Here is a 13,324-nt window from a genome sequence, read left to right on the forward strand (position 1 = left end):
CTAGGTGTGAATCTATGAATCCTCCTTTGTCTAGATAGAGGGGATAGTCAAGAGTTAATGAAAAAAAGATGGAACTATTGAGAGATATTCGTTTGGAGAAAGAGAGAGCTACTGTATTATGAAAGTTGAAGGATGACAAGCAACCTGGTTCCAATTAGGGTAGATACACCAAAGTCCAACTTAACATGAACCATGGCTATGGCAACTATAGAGACCATTAGGATTCAATGAATGGGGCTAAGGGCTCCCATGCTACGGCTTCTTCTGGCCTCAATGAACCTCCAATAGCTTTAACAAAGCTGGCTTGTTCCCCACCAATGAGACGACCTTGAAGAGATACCAGGCCACCCCTTAAAGAGCTGGCTTGTTCTGCACCAATGTAAGTTGAATATTTGATCTATATGTGTGCATTTTATAAATGGGAACATGAATAAGGATACACAATTGATAGTAAGCATTGATTACATGCCCATCGGGTGACATGGCAAGATATAATACTCGCAAACTATGACCAGTTAAAATTGCAACCTGTCACGTCAAAATTCAGTTCAGCACAACAAAATCATGGAAAAAGAAGTATATTTACAAAATAGAACGATATGATAAAAGTCCAGGTTTCCGCATTTTCTTATTGGTCATATGATAGAGTTCCCAACAATATCTTATACTAGGAAGAAAGTTGAACGTCATTGAAGTTTTCTGGTTATGGTCACCGGAAAGTCATTGCCGGTGACCCATGATGCTCCTACGCCTGTTCCGTTGCGTGGTAATGGGTTTCGTAGTGATCAGCAGTCATGGGCAGAGTTGTTTCGTGGCGGGAAAGTGAGGGAGGACGCAGGTGCGATCCCTTACGTTGAACCAGTGATTGTTAATGGTAAGAAGGTTGCTCAGTGTGAAGTTGAAGAATTGGCTGATGAGCGAGATAGATGGGAGGCTGCCCTCGTTGGATATGTTTTTGGGTCTAGGCCTTCATTCTCCTCTATGCAGAGATTTGCTAAAGAACAGTGGGGTCATGTTGGGGCTGTTGAAGTTTTTGGCTTGGAGTCTGGGATCTTTGTTTTTTATTTTCAGGGGAGGGATCTCAGTATGCAGATTTTAGATGAGGGGCCTTGGAACTTTGGTTCACGACCAATGGTCCTACGACCTTGGACTCCAGAAGTTTCGCTCACACGGCGGGAGAAAACGGAGTTGCCATTGTGGGTGAGATTTTATGGGCTTAATTTGCAATATTGGGGTGACAGATCATTAGGGCGCATTGCAAGTGTTCTTGGTCGCCCAATTGTGCGGATAGAAGAACAGTGCGACGTGAGCGCCTATCTTTCGCTCGTGTTTGCATTTCCATCAAGGCAGCCGATGGATTACCATCCAGTATTAATATTGCAGGAGAGGACGATGATATGCAAGTGGAGAATTCTTGGCAACGTCCAAGGGGTCGTAGGGGGAAAGGAAAGCGGCCTCTCCCACAGGAGGAACCTTCAGGTGGTGCATCCGTGGTGTCGCCGGCGCCAGCCCCTGGCCAAACAGTTGCAGCGGTTAATTCGAAGAATTCTGTGGAGGATGCACGGGGCGCAAATATGGAAAACAATTCGGTTATCTCTGGTGTTTCAAATTTGAAAGGTGTTTCGGTTACTAGAGATGTGAGATCATCTCCCTCCACCTCAGCAGCTCATGGCATGCACTTAAGTGATATTCCAACTCCAATGTTGGACACTTGTGCTTCTGTTGGTCGTGTTGATACTATAGGGGATTGCAAGGATGGGCAAGAGCATATCGTGTCTAGCATTCTGGAAGTGGCAACGGCCATTTCCTTGAACCATGCTGCATCAGTCTCGGGCTGTATTATTAATGAGAAGAATGCGGGGATACCCAAAGTTGTGAATCGGTTTGCTCTATTGCAGGGCAGTGACACTACTGGATCAGGTGATGGAGGCAAAGAGGTTTCTGATGTGCCTCGTGTATGTGAGCGTAGTCCGGGCCAAGGGGAACCCAGTGCTTAACCCTGCTCCCCCTCCTCAGTAATGATGAGTATTGCTACATGGAATACTAGGGGTTTGAATGACTCCGGTAATAGGAGGGCAGTGTTTGACTGGGGAATTAAGAATCAACTTGTTGTGTTAGGTTTGATGGAGACTCGGGTTAAGGTGGTGGTGCAAATGATTGTGGGAGCTTTTCAACCCCATTGGCAAGTGCTATGGTTGCTTGAAGAAATACGTGATTTGCGTGATGGGTTTCGCAGGTGTAGCTTTATCCATCATGTTAGAGAGATTATTACTTGTGCTGTTTTTTTGGCTGGGTTTATGCGACATGTACATGAATTTGATCTTAGTATTAATTGTCTACCGGAGGCGCTTTCCAATTTAATAAGGAATGATGCTTCTGGTATGACATACTATAGGCTGTAAGCTCTATATTCTACCTATATAAAAGCTCCTTTTAACCAAAAAAAAAATATCTTATACTAACCTTACCCTCTCTCTTGCACACACCCAAAAAAAAAAAAAAATCCCCAATGGGCTACAGTACATTTCATGGTTATTCATGATTCAAAAGAGAGATTTTACCATTCTACATGAGCAAGTGACTCATGTATGAAAAATACAGAATTTCTTAATTATAAAGTGAAACATTCTGCAAGCCACCTTATGATTCAAGAATACCCATCTTACTTTGATACAATTTCAACGGATGGGGTTGTTCATCTAGATTCAGGAACTTATCCTCAGTCAATCTCATTGCGGGGCCGATACTATTATTTTCCATTAGACCCTTCGCGAGCAGAACTTGAAAAACAGAAAACCTTGGAAATATTCTCTTCTCCATGCTATATTGTAATATGCTATGATACTTCCTGATATCAGCAATTGTCCAATTCAATTTGTTCATGAAGAAATCCAATCCTGCCCTGATTCTCTTCTCTGAAAGTCCAAAAATAGTGGGTTGCTTCCGGAACAACCAAAGACAATCGTCTTCCGGCCTTTGCAAACAGCACAAACCTGCAATGGAATAGGGGATTGGGTTTTTACATTTTGATTCGATTTCCATTCCTATCATCATTCTAATTTCTATGGATGATTCTGATTCAATCGCTTTGTTTGGGTTTATCAAACACGTAAAAGGTATAAAGAAAAGAAGGAAACAAAAAATTGAAATAGAACTTGAGTATTTTGAGAGAAAGGGGGAGGAGAGCAGGGAGTACCTGAAAGCTTCAAAGTCGAGCCAGCTAGGGGAACTGGAGCCATGGGAGTTAGCGAGCATGAAGATGGCAGCAGCGAGAGAGAAGCGGAAGACAAGTACTAGCATGTTGAAGTGTCAAAGCTTATGTACGGACACGGTGGACTGGAAATGAGGACCCGCCGGCGGCATTCCAGGCGGGGTTTCTCCGTTTCTAAGGGACTACGATGGCGAAGGAGATCTCATATTCGCTGGGTCCTTCTTCTTGCTCTTGTTGATGATGGAGCAGTACTTGTAGCAGAGAGAGAACTTAAATCGAAATCAAACCTTGACTTGTGATGTGGAGAGAGAAATAAGAAGAAAGAGAGGAGGAGGGATGCAAAGGAAATCGAGGAAAGATGGTTTAGGGAGGAGATAAAAATGCGAAGAAATATACTCGTCTCAAAGGGATTCTTTTTTCCTTTTACCGTGAATTTGGCAGATTTCTAACTGTAACTAAGGTAAAAAAGACTGGGAAAAGGGATCAAGATATAGGAACTTGGAAGACGAGTGACCCCTATGAAAGAGAGACGTGGAATGGGAGGAGCAAATCTAAAGTTTCCTAAAAATGAAAAAGAATTTTTTATTTTTATGAATATTAATATTAATTAAATATGATAATTAATACTAATAATACTTAGAATTATGAAATTATAAAAAAGAATAACATAAAGATTTAAGAATGAAATTTTACATAAGAATGAAGGGTAGAATAAATATTTGAAAGATTTACCACAAAGTGCTTATATATATATATATATATATATATATATATATATACTAGTAAATATGCAAGAGATAGAGAGAGGGGAAGGGCGAAGGGGAAGATGATGGGGCTACAGGAGAGACGGATTAGATAGGGAGCGGAACTTGTAAAATTGACAAATTATTTTTACTTTTGATCCATTTGATAGAAAATATTATTGTAGTTTGGCATTAAACCTTAATAACAAAATGATGGATTAGCATTTCACAGAGTTACCTACACGTGTACGACTGCATAGATGCATATCAATGTAATCATAATTCCAAAAACTATACAAATTCAAGTTATTAATCAAAAGACAAGAGAGTAAGAGGGAAGTGAGGAATTACTTAATAAGGAATCTTGAAATTTAGCAAAAGAATTATTTATATTACTATTCGTCAATAAGTTTTGTTGCAACCCCAGTGGATATGTCAATGAAACAACTTACCAACTATCACACAGATCTATTTGGATACGTCAGGTAGTTTCTTTGTTATCAAATAAAAGATTGATAGAGCCAAAAAAGAGAAACAAGTTTGTAAGTCCGGCTGTTTTCTTTCTCTATTGGCTTCAACAAGTTATGTCTTCTTGGCCTTTGTCTGCCCAACGTTGCATTTAAGAAGCATAAAATAGGATATAACTTGAACTTAGCTGAAATAAAGATATTGTAAAGGATGAATAGCAAACTGAAAAGGAGAATCAAAAAGTAAAGTAATACTTCCATTGGAATGTAACAGCAGAACCAATTAGGGGCAATCGGTGAGATGAAGAAATGTCAACTACGGTGATTTGTTAATTAAAGCCCATTGCCAAGAAAAATTTATACAAGTATAGTGTCATGCTTGACCAACCAAGTACCAGATGTTAAACAAAAATTAGCAAATTTGTTTCACTTTCTCCAAGCTAGAATTGAGCAGCTTCTGTTCCAAAAGACTTGACTTGATCCAAATTCTACACCCGAAGACGGCTGCCATTGTCAGTTCCCAAACTCAATGAAGAACTTAGATTGTGAATCCCAGCAATCTCTAGATTGATTGACCATCTCAATCCATTTTTCATGCAGTCTCTCTTTCACTCCTTGCACCTAAAAGGTTTACATGCTTGTCAAAATTGAATTCCACATAAAAACAAAAGTCTAAGCATCTTTACCTCACCTATTTTTGTGGAGCAATTAAATCTCCATCACGTGGACAGAATTACAATATTCTCCAACTTGCACAACAGAAAGCCAAAATACAATCAGAAGATGACCATATTAGCAAATAAGGGAAGAGAACAGACTTTTATCCATGCTAGTCAAAGCCATCAAAAGAATCTCTAAGTACCACCTCAGAATTAGCAGTCAAACAAATACCCAACTATTTTGTATATTGAGAATTTAATCCTTAAATTGCTTATCCTCTTCTTTACTTCCTCTAAACCAATTAATTGGTTTGTCTTTTTCCCTTAGGCTCCATTTGTTTCCAGTAAAATGATAAAAGGAAAATTTCCAAATAAACCATTTTTTAAGCAAATCTTACCAGTATCTCGGTTTAAAGTTGAATATTGAAACATGATTCGTGAAGTTGGCCCCATTTAGTTGGTATAAGGCTTAGTAGAGTTGAGTTGATTAATGCAAATTTTACCTAGAAATTTTTATTATACATGCATTGTTGTCAACACCAAATCGAATTGTAGAATCCCAAGGAGGTGTTGAATCAAATCAGTATTGAATCATAAATCATAGGATTATAAATGATTCCCTAGAAAGTTTGAAAGAAAAAAATTGAACAAAAACAGAAAGAAAATCCAAGTTAAAGAAAGAACTAATTATCCATACAATTCAATGCAAAATGTTAACTGAAAACCATATAAATGTTGTTTGGAAGCTGATACAAGGATACACTAATAATGTAAAAGATTCACATTATAATATATACTTACATAAATGTCCTCTTAAAATGATTAAGTACCATCCATAAGAAAAAACAGAAAACCAAAAAGTTGAAGTCTCCACCAAAATCTCCTCAAATCACTTCCATTCAAAGCTTCTAAATAAAACAAAGATAAAGATGGAACAGATTGATATTAAGACCACCAATCAAATAGCCACTCAAACGGATAGAGGATGGTGCAACAAACAAGCAATTATTTCCCTGCCACCTCAAGCTGCAATATGTAACTCTGAATCCCAGCCCTCAATATAGTGTTATAGAAGCACCATATATATAAAGAAGGATAACAGACACTGGCAGTTTCAATAAAGATGAAAAATTTTAAAAACAAAAATAAAAGAACAAAACAGAAGAATGGACTTGAAGCCTATTGCTAGAAAAAAGAATGAAAAAATAGATTACATATCAGCAGTACCAAAGTGTTAGAATTGCTTCATAAAGTTGCAGTTAGATTTATACCATGAGAGACATAACGAGGAGAATAGCTTCCACGACCACCCCTGCCCCCCTCTCCCCTGCACACCTGATTTCTATCTCGAATCTACAGGCTCTCTGTTGTTCAGATTCTGCAAGAAAATAAATAAATATAGTAAGGTCAATCAAGTGAACAAATGGAAAAGAAGAGTAAAAAACCAACAATTCCTCGGGGAAAGGGGGAAAGTTAGACAGCACAGCCTAGCAAATAATGTTTGAAAGGAAAATTTATGACAAATTCACATGCCACAAATAAGAGTAAACTATGAAATGTAAATGGCAATATCTATATCATATAATTAAGATTATCAACTAAATTCTTTTTGATTTGTTAAGATCAAAACCATCCAAAATCTCAAGAATAAACAAGCACGTGCAAATGCACGTTCAAGGGATAAAAATTGAAATGGAGGTTGAATGTGACATAAGTAACACAACAGCTAGGACATCTAGAAGAGAAAAAGGGCCGGGAGACTATCCTACCAAGAACAAGCACTTTTAACACTTTTAGAAGCTATCATCTATAAAGGAATTCTCAATCCCTAGGTTGAATGATTTGGCTAAAGAAGTTTACAAGATTGATGTTCAGTGATACTATTATTCCATCATACAGGTATCACTATCATTTATGTTGAAGCTTTCCTTTCCTACATTAATTAGATTGTCTCCATACAAATCAGAACAAATTTGATTTTCGTTAGAGGAAAAATAGCAGGAGGCAGGAGCAAAAGAAGATTTTGTAGAAGCATAAAAAGTTGTAATGATTTCTTCTATGATGTAAACAGTCTAGGTCACATTTGGCTGAATTGTATCCACAATTAAAAGCCACCATTAAAAAGAAACTCAAGTATGAACATATTATGAACAATTATTTGGATAGCCTAAAAATTCAAGCTATGGGCAGTTACCTCTGGCTTGAGGTCACAGTGAACCACGCCTTGGAGATTATAGAACGAAACAGCTCTTAGAATCTGATTCATGACAACATTGGCATTTTCCTTTGAGTACTTTCCACTCTTGAAAACATTAATGGAATACTTATTTCAGATTAAAAAGTGTTTATTTTTTAGTACAAAAGTGTAAGATCAACCTTTCAAAACCAAAAGTACCTTAAGAGTATCCTCACTTGCATAACCTGCAAATATTGCACAATAAGAAAGTTTAAAATTAACTGTTGACTCCAAAAATATAATTTAATTAGTTTGGTCTTTTTGGCAATCTCCAAACATAATTTCTCTAGGGGAGAATGAGCAACAAAATATCTAGTATAAAAAATGCACTTCAATACAAAGGAGAGAGAGAGGGGTTGGGGTGAAAATTGATGGAACAGAGAAAACAGAAAACAAAACCTCCGATTGAAGAAAAATAAAACCTCATATCCTTCCTCGATAGGAAAAAAATAAGAAACAATAGCCTGGATTCAAAAAGGAGAGAGAGGGTAACTCATGAATCTGTTTTTGCGATCGTAGAGAGAGCTATCTCTGAACAAACTCATCCTAATTGATGCGGGTGAAAATTTTGCCCTATTATCCAAATATCTATAGCGGAAAAATGAGCAACAACAGTAGTATATAAAAAATTAACTCCAATGCAAAGAAAAAGAGAGAGAGAGGGTTGGGTGAGAAATCAATCAAGAGAAGGTTCTAAATTGATGCTAGTGTTCATTTTATGTTTGTTTCAAGTCTACCCCTGTTCAATAAATGTTAGGGTAAAGTACGCGTACCCCCTTATAATGCATCCAATATTCCTCGTACCCCCTAAGCGGCTCAATATTCCATGTACCACTCTTCAATATTCCACGTACCACCTCTATTTTACACCCCAAATGCCAGATAGGTCCAATCCGTTAAATACCACCGTTAGATGCCAAAATTTTGACCATTTTACCCTTTGCTTCATTTTCTTAAATCTGAAAAGACTTAATTATCCTCACTTATTTGTTGCCCTAAACTAATTGAAAATGACCATTTTACCTTTTTTTATTTTTATAAATGAAAAGACCTAATTGCCCTCATTTATGTATTACCCTAACCTAATTTGAAAAGACTATTTTACCCTTAAATATTTATTCCTAAAAACCCCAAAATGCCCTCATCCAAGCAGGGACAATAACCCAAACCGTCAGGTTGCTTCCAGAACTCTGTTTCCTCACCTTCTTCTCCATCTTCCCCAATCTCCTGAGCTTTGAATGGAAAGCCCGATGACAGAATCGGTTTGCCCTTGTCGGTCAACACCTGAGCTTGACGACCCATGGAACATTGCTTCGGCCAGAGAGGAAGTAAAGGGTCGACATTGAAACCCAACTTCAACATTCCTAGTAAAGAGAAGAGAAAGAATAAGAAAACCCAGAATCTTGGGTTCGTTGAGTTGCTGAAAAACTTGCTTGCATTATTTTTTGGAGACTTCTTTGGCGGCGAAAGGAGGAGAGACTGAAGAGAAGAAGCCGCAAGAGAGTTGCCAATCTGAGATGGTATAGAGATGTATGAGAGCTTGCGCGAGTGGTTCTTCCATTTGGCCATGAGAGAGAGAGAGCTCACCAGCTCAACAAAGGAGCTTGGAGGCTCAGAAAGCTGTAAAATTAGTGTGAAAACTGAGTACTAAAGAAGAGAGAAAATGGGTTTTAATACAGAAAAACGTTGCAGGCGGCGGGAATGCGTAGGATAAAGACTTGATCAATTCGCAGATTCCGCGTCATAGCCATTGAATGGATGCTTTCTCTGGAAGGTATTTTCGAATTGGGGAAGAAGCAAGTTCGTTTGGGAGAAGTGGGGAAGAAGCAGGTTCGGTTGGGAGAAGTTTCAGAAATGGTGGAAGATGGATTTTGGGGAAGATGAGGGTATTATGGTAATTATGCCCTTGTAAGGGTATTTTGGTAATTAAATTGGGTTAGATTTTTAAGAACAAATAGTGGGGGTAAAAGGGTCTTTTGAATTTAGGTTAGGACAAAAAGGTTTTTTCATATTATGAACAAATAGGTCAAGACAATTATGTTTTTTCAAATTTATAAAAATAAAAGAGAGGGTAAAATGGTAATTTCCAATTAGTTTAGGACAACAAATAAATGAGGGTAATTAAGTCTTTTCAGACTTAAGAAAATAGAACAAAGGGTAAAATGATCAAAATTTTGGCATCTAACGGTGGTATTTAACGGATTGGGCCTATCTGACATTTTGGGATGTAAAGCAGGGATGGTACGTGGAATATTGAGCCGCTTTGGGGGGCACGATGAATATTGGGTGCATTATAGGGGGTAGGTGAACTTTACCCTAAATGTTAATGCATCTCTTGTCCATCCCCTGTTTAACTACGAACTTAAATAGAATATGGGATAGTCCTATATCACCTCTTTACAAAAGAGCAATAGGATTAATTAATCCCCTATGCCCTATTATCAAAATATATGTAGGGGAAAAATGAGCAACAAAAATTAGTATATAAAAAATTCGCTCCAATGCAAAGAAAAAGAGAGAGAGGATTGGGTGAGCAATCAACCAAGAGAAGGGTCTAAAATGATGCAGGTGTTCATTTTATGTTTGTTCCAAGTCTACCCTCGATCAATAAATGTTGTTACTTCTCTTGTCCATCCCCTGGTTAACTACGAACTTAAATAGAGTATGAGACAGCCCTACATCACCTCTTTACAAAAGAGAAATAGGATTAATTCTAATAATCCCAAATGACTAAAATGTGAAGCAATCAGTAGAGCATTAAACATCTGATTTTCAAATGCCATTATAGGTAAGAAGCCTGGAATATCATAAAATACAGTCAGGGCATCACAACACCTGTGGGATAGTCCTGTTGAGTAGATTAAAGGAAATACGCAGCAATAGATACTAAACATAAGAAAACACTATGCAAAAATTTCTTTCTATGCATCAGGGTCGCTGTGAAAAGGTTGAAATGACACAACCTTCATAAGGAATATTGCAGGAATAATTTGAAGTCATTGTAGTAGATATTGCAGGAATAATTATATGTTTAATTACAGTAACTGCATAAAGTCATGGAAGCAGTCAGAATAAGCCTAATCCAATGGCTTTTGTAATTCCATTTATTTCAAACCAGAATACACGAAAACAAAATTCAATCAGTAGAGTACTTGAATTATTTAAGTGGATAAACAAAAATAATAAACTATAAACTATAAATTCATTGAAATTCAAAAAAGATCCTCTATTGTATTCTCATTGGGACCATTAGATTCAGCAACTGAGAAGTTCTTGTCCATAAATAAGCAATCCACAGGCAAACATCACAAACTCCAAAATCTCATCATTGTTCTCAAAATTTAACCTGATATCATCCATGTTGCAACCAGCACAGAGATCGCCACCATCACAAACTCCAACATCCTTCAATGGAGAACAACCCTGCTACACATCGAATAAATAGAATCACACAAAATCAAATCGAATAAATAGAGAAGAATGAATTGAGGGCAACCGCCACTCTTCCTTATTGTCTTTAAATTACATAAGAACCGGCCTCTGCTCCTGAGATTTTTGCTCTCTTGCCTCTCTTTTTTTCAGGTTGAATCAGGGAACCCAGTAATTCCTTTTAAATTTTAATTAATTAATTAATTAATGGTTTGTAAAATGAAAAATTAAAATAAATGAAGAAAGAAAGAGCAAAGAGGGAGAAAGGAAGAGGGGAAGGAAAACCAGAACTTTGTGTCTTAAGAATGCAAAAGGAAAAGTTAAAAAAGACGTCAGCACAAAATCGATTTCTGGAATCTACAAGCAAAATGAAAAGAGATTTTTTTTTTTTTTTGAACTTTTATGGTGAAATCAGTCTATTTTAACCTTTTTGTTTGTCATTGTCGAACCGAACTTCCAAACAAACTCTCAAAAGGATTAACATGACTGTGGGGCGACACATGGGGTGGGTGAAGTAACTATCCTGCCCCATGAATGGCAGGAATACGCAGTCCGTGTGTCTGGCGCAGCACAGAGAAAATCAGCCCAAATTAAATTTATTTACCAAGTCTAGCAGAAGCCAAACACGCCCACTTCAGAGGATCCAAACTCCTGCACACATACAGAAACATGAACAACCGGGTAGGGTGGGAAGGAGAGAGAGAGAGGGAGAGAAGAAGACGAGCATGGTAAGATACTTGAGGTTCTGAAAAGCATTCTCAAGGGATGTAACAAGCTTAAAGACCAAGAAAGAAAGATCTGCTCTCGTTTCTTCTGAGGAAGGTCTGAGAATTTGTGGAAGTACGGGAATCTGGTGGACATGCTCGCTGTCCCACACAGCAAAAAAGATCCAAACCATGTGGACAGCATCCATAATGTTAATAGAAGCACAAGCATGAATGGATGCTTCAATGTTTCTGTTATCATCACTCCAACCTAAAAAATAAAAAAAAGAATATTAATATTGTCGTTAGTTCGATCAGCTAGCATAATAAGAAATAAAAATTAATTATAGTTAATTAGTTTTTCATACATGTTCATGGGTTCCAGCCATGGATGCACAAGTTTTGTAAAAAGTATGGACGGAATCGTCGTAATTGCCGGAGAGATTGATAGATGGGAGAAAGGTATCACAAATAGAGGATAGAGTTTCTATTTGATTTGAAGATAGAGACTTAACGTGAGGGATTCCATAAAAACTAACTCTCTTCTTCTTCAATTGTGGAACGGGATTGATGGCCACCTCGTTCAGCTCTATCACTGAATGCTCTACTCCTCCTTCGTCTCACCTCCCCTATAAAATCACCAGATCACATCTTCTGCTAAAGACTATCAGATCAATCGGAAAACCCTCCCTTCTATTGGTTATTTGGTTCTCTTGATCGATCTTCTTCATCGTTAACTTTGGAACGACTCTGTTTTTTAGCAGAAAATAAGCGATCCAAGATATGCTTACCGATTTAGGATCCTCAGTATGGAGGAACAAGGGAGGAAGCTGCTTCAGTTCTGCGCCCGCCAAGTCACTACCTCAGTGGGGAGCCACAGCTGCTTCTCTCACAGACGATGGAAGGAGAGTAGGAGAGAAATCTGATCGAAAGAGTGGGGGAAGTTGTTTGATGGTGAGAAAATGCCGAATTTGCTGCCTCAGTGTGGTCCAAGACGTTGCAGGGAGAATTGGAGACAGATTTTATTAATTTTTTTTTGGTAAGAATGATAGAGATTTATCGGAAGAATTAGGGAAGTTGTTTGATGGTGAGAAAATGCCGAATTTGTTTGCCTCAGTGTGGTCCAAGACGATGGAGGGAGAGTAGGAGACAGATCTGAATTTTTTTTTTTTTTTTGGATAAGAAAGATAGAGATCTGATCGAAAGAATTAGGGAATAGAGAAAGTTTTTAAATAAAAAAAAAGGAAAATATACAGTTTAAGGGTACTAAGATTATGAAATTATAAGAAAGAATGACATAAAGATTAACATTTGAATAATGAAATTTTGGATAAAAATGAAGGGTAGAATAGATAACTAAAAGATTTGTCACAACGTGCTTTTATATAACAGTATGATAATATATATATATATCATATTATTATATAAGTGTATGAATTCATACTTCGTAGTTCTTTTCTCACTTGACTATTTTATCCTTATTTCTTAGTTAAATACCATCTTCTCTTCGTTCTTTGTTTTTTTTCCCCCTTCCTCATCCCCTCTCATTCATAGATTCTTCCCTATTTGCTTAGAGTTAAAATTGAAACCGAAGAAGGATTTAGAAGTATCATCCTTTCCATGCTTCAATCCGGATTTTTATTCACTTTCCACAAGTGCAGCGACGATGGCGACAGTGATGGCGACGACAAGAGCCTCTCTCGGACATTCTTCAAGCGATGCTAAATCTTCCTTCAATTTATAGAAAAATAGTTCATGAAGATTGCTATGCCCACTATATGTTAAAGTTCGTCTTTAACAAATAAAGGTAAATGGAAAGGAATTTTTTATTTTAAATTATTTTATTAGCCTAATATTTATGGTTTGCTTCCTGAT

General features: G+C 37.4%; 1 long non-coding RNA gene across 1 annotated transcript; it reads right to left on the reverse strand.

Moving 5' to 3' along the window:
* Positions 1-8,893: 8,893 nt before the first annotated feature.
* On the reverse strand, positions 8,894-12,211 carry LOC122646458. The gene is made up of 3 exons (XR_006330621.1): positions 12,135-12,211; positions 11,208-11,212; positions 8,894-8,906 (listed from the first exon to the last, which is right to left on the reverse strand). It is a non-coding gene; the product is annotated as an uncharacterized LOC122646458 (long non-coding RNA).
* Between the last annotated feature and the right edge of the window lie 1,113 nt (positions 12,212-13,324).

This window comes from Telopea speciosissima, chromosome 11, assembly GCF_018873765.1.
Source record: "Telopea speciosissima isolate NSW1024214 ecotype Mountain lineage chromosome 11, Tspe_v1, whole genome shotgun sequence".
Taxonomy (NCBI): Eukaryota; Viridiplantae; Streptophyta; class Magnoliopsida; order Proteales; family Proteaceae; genus Telopea; species Telopea speciosissima.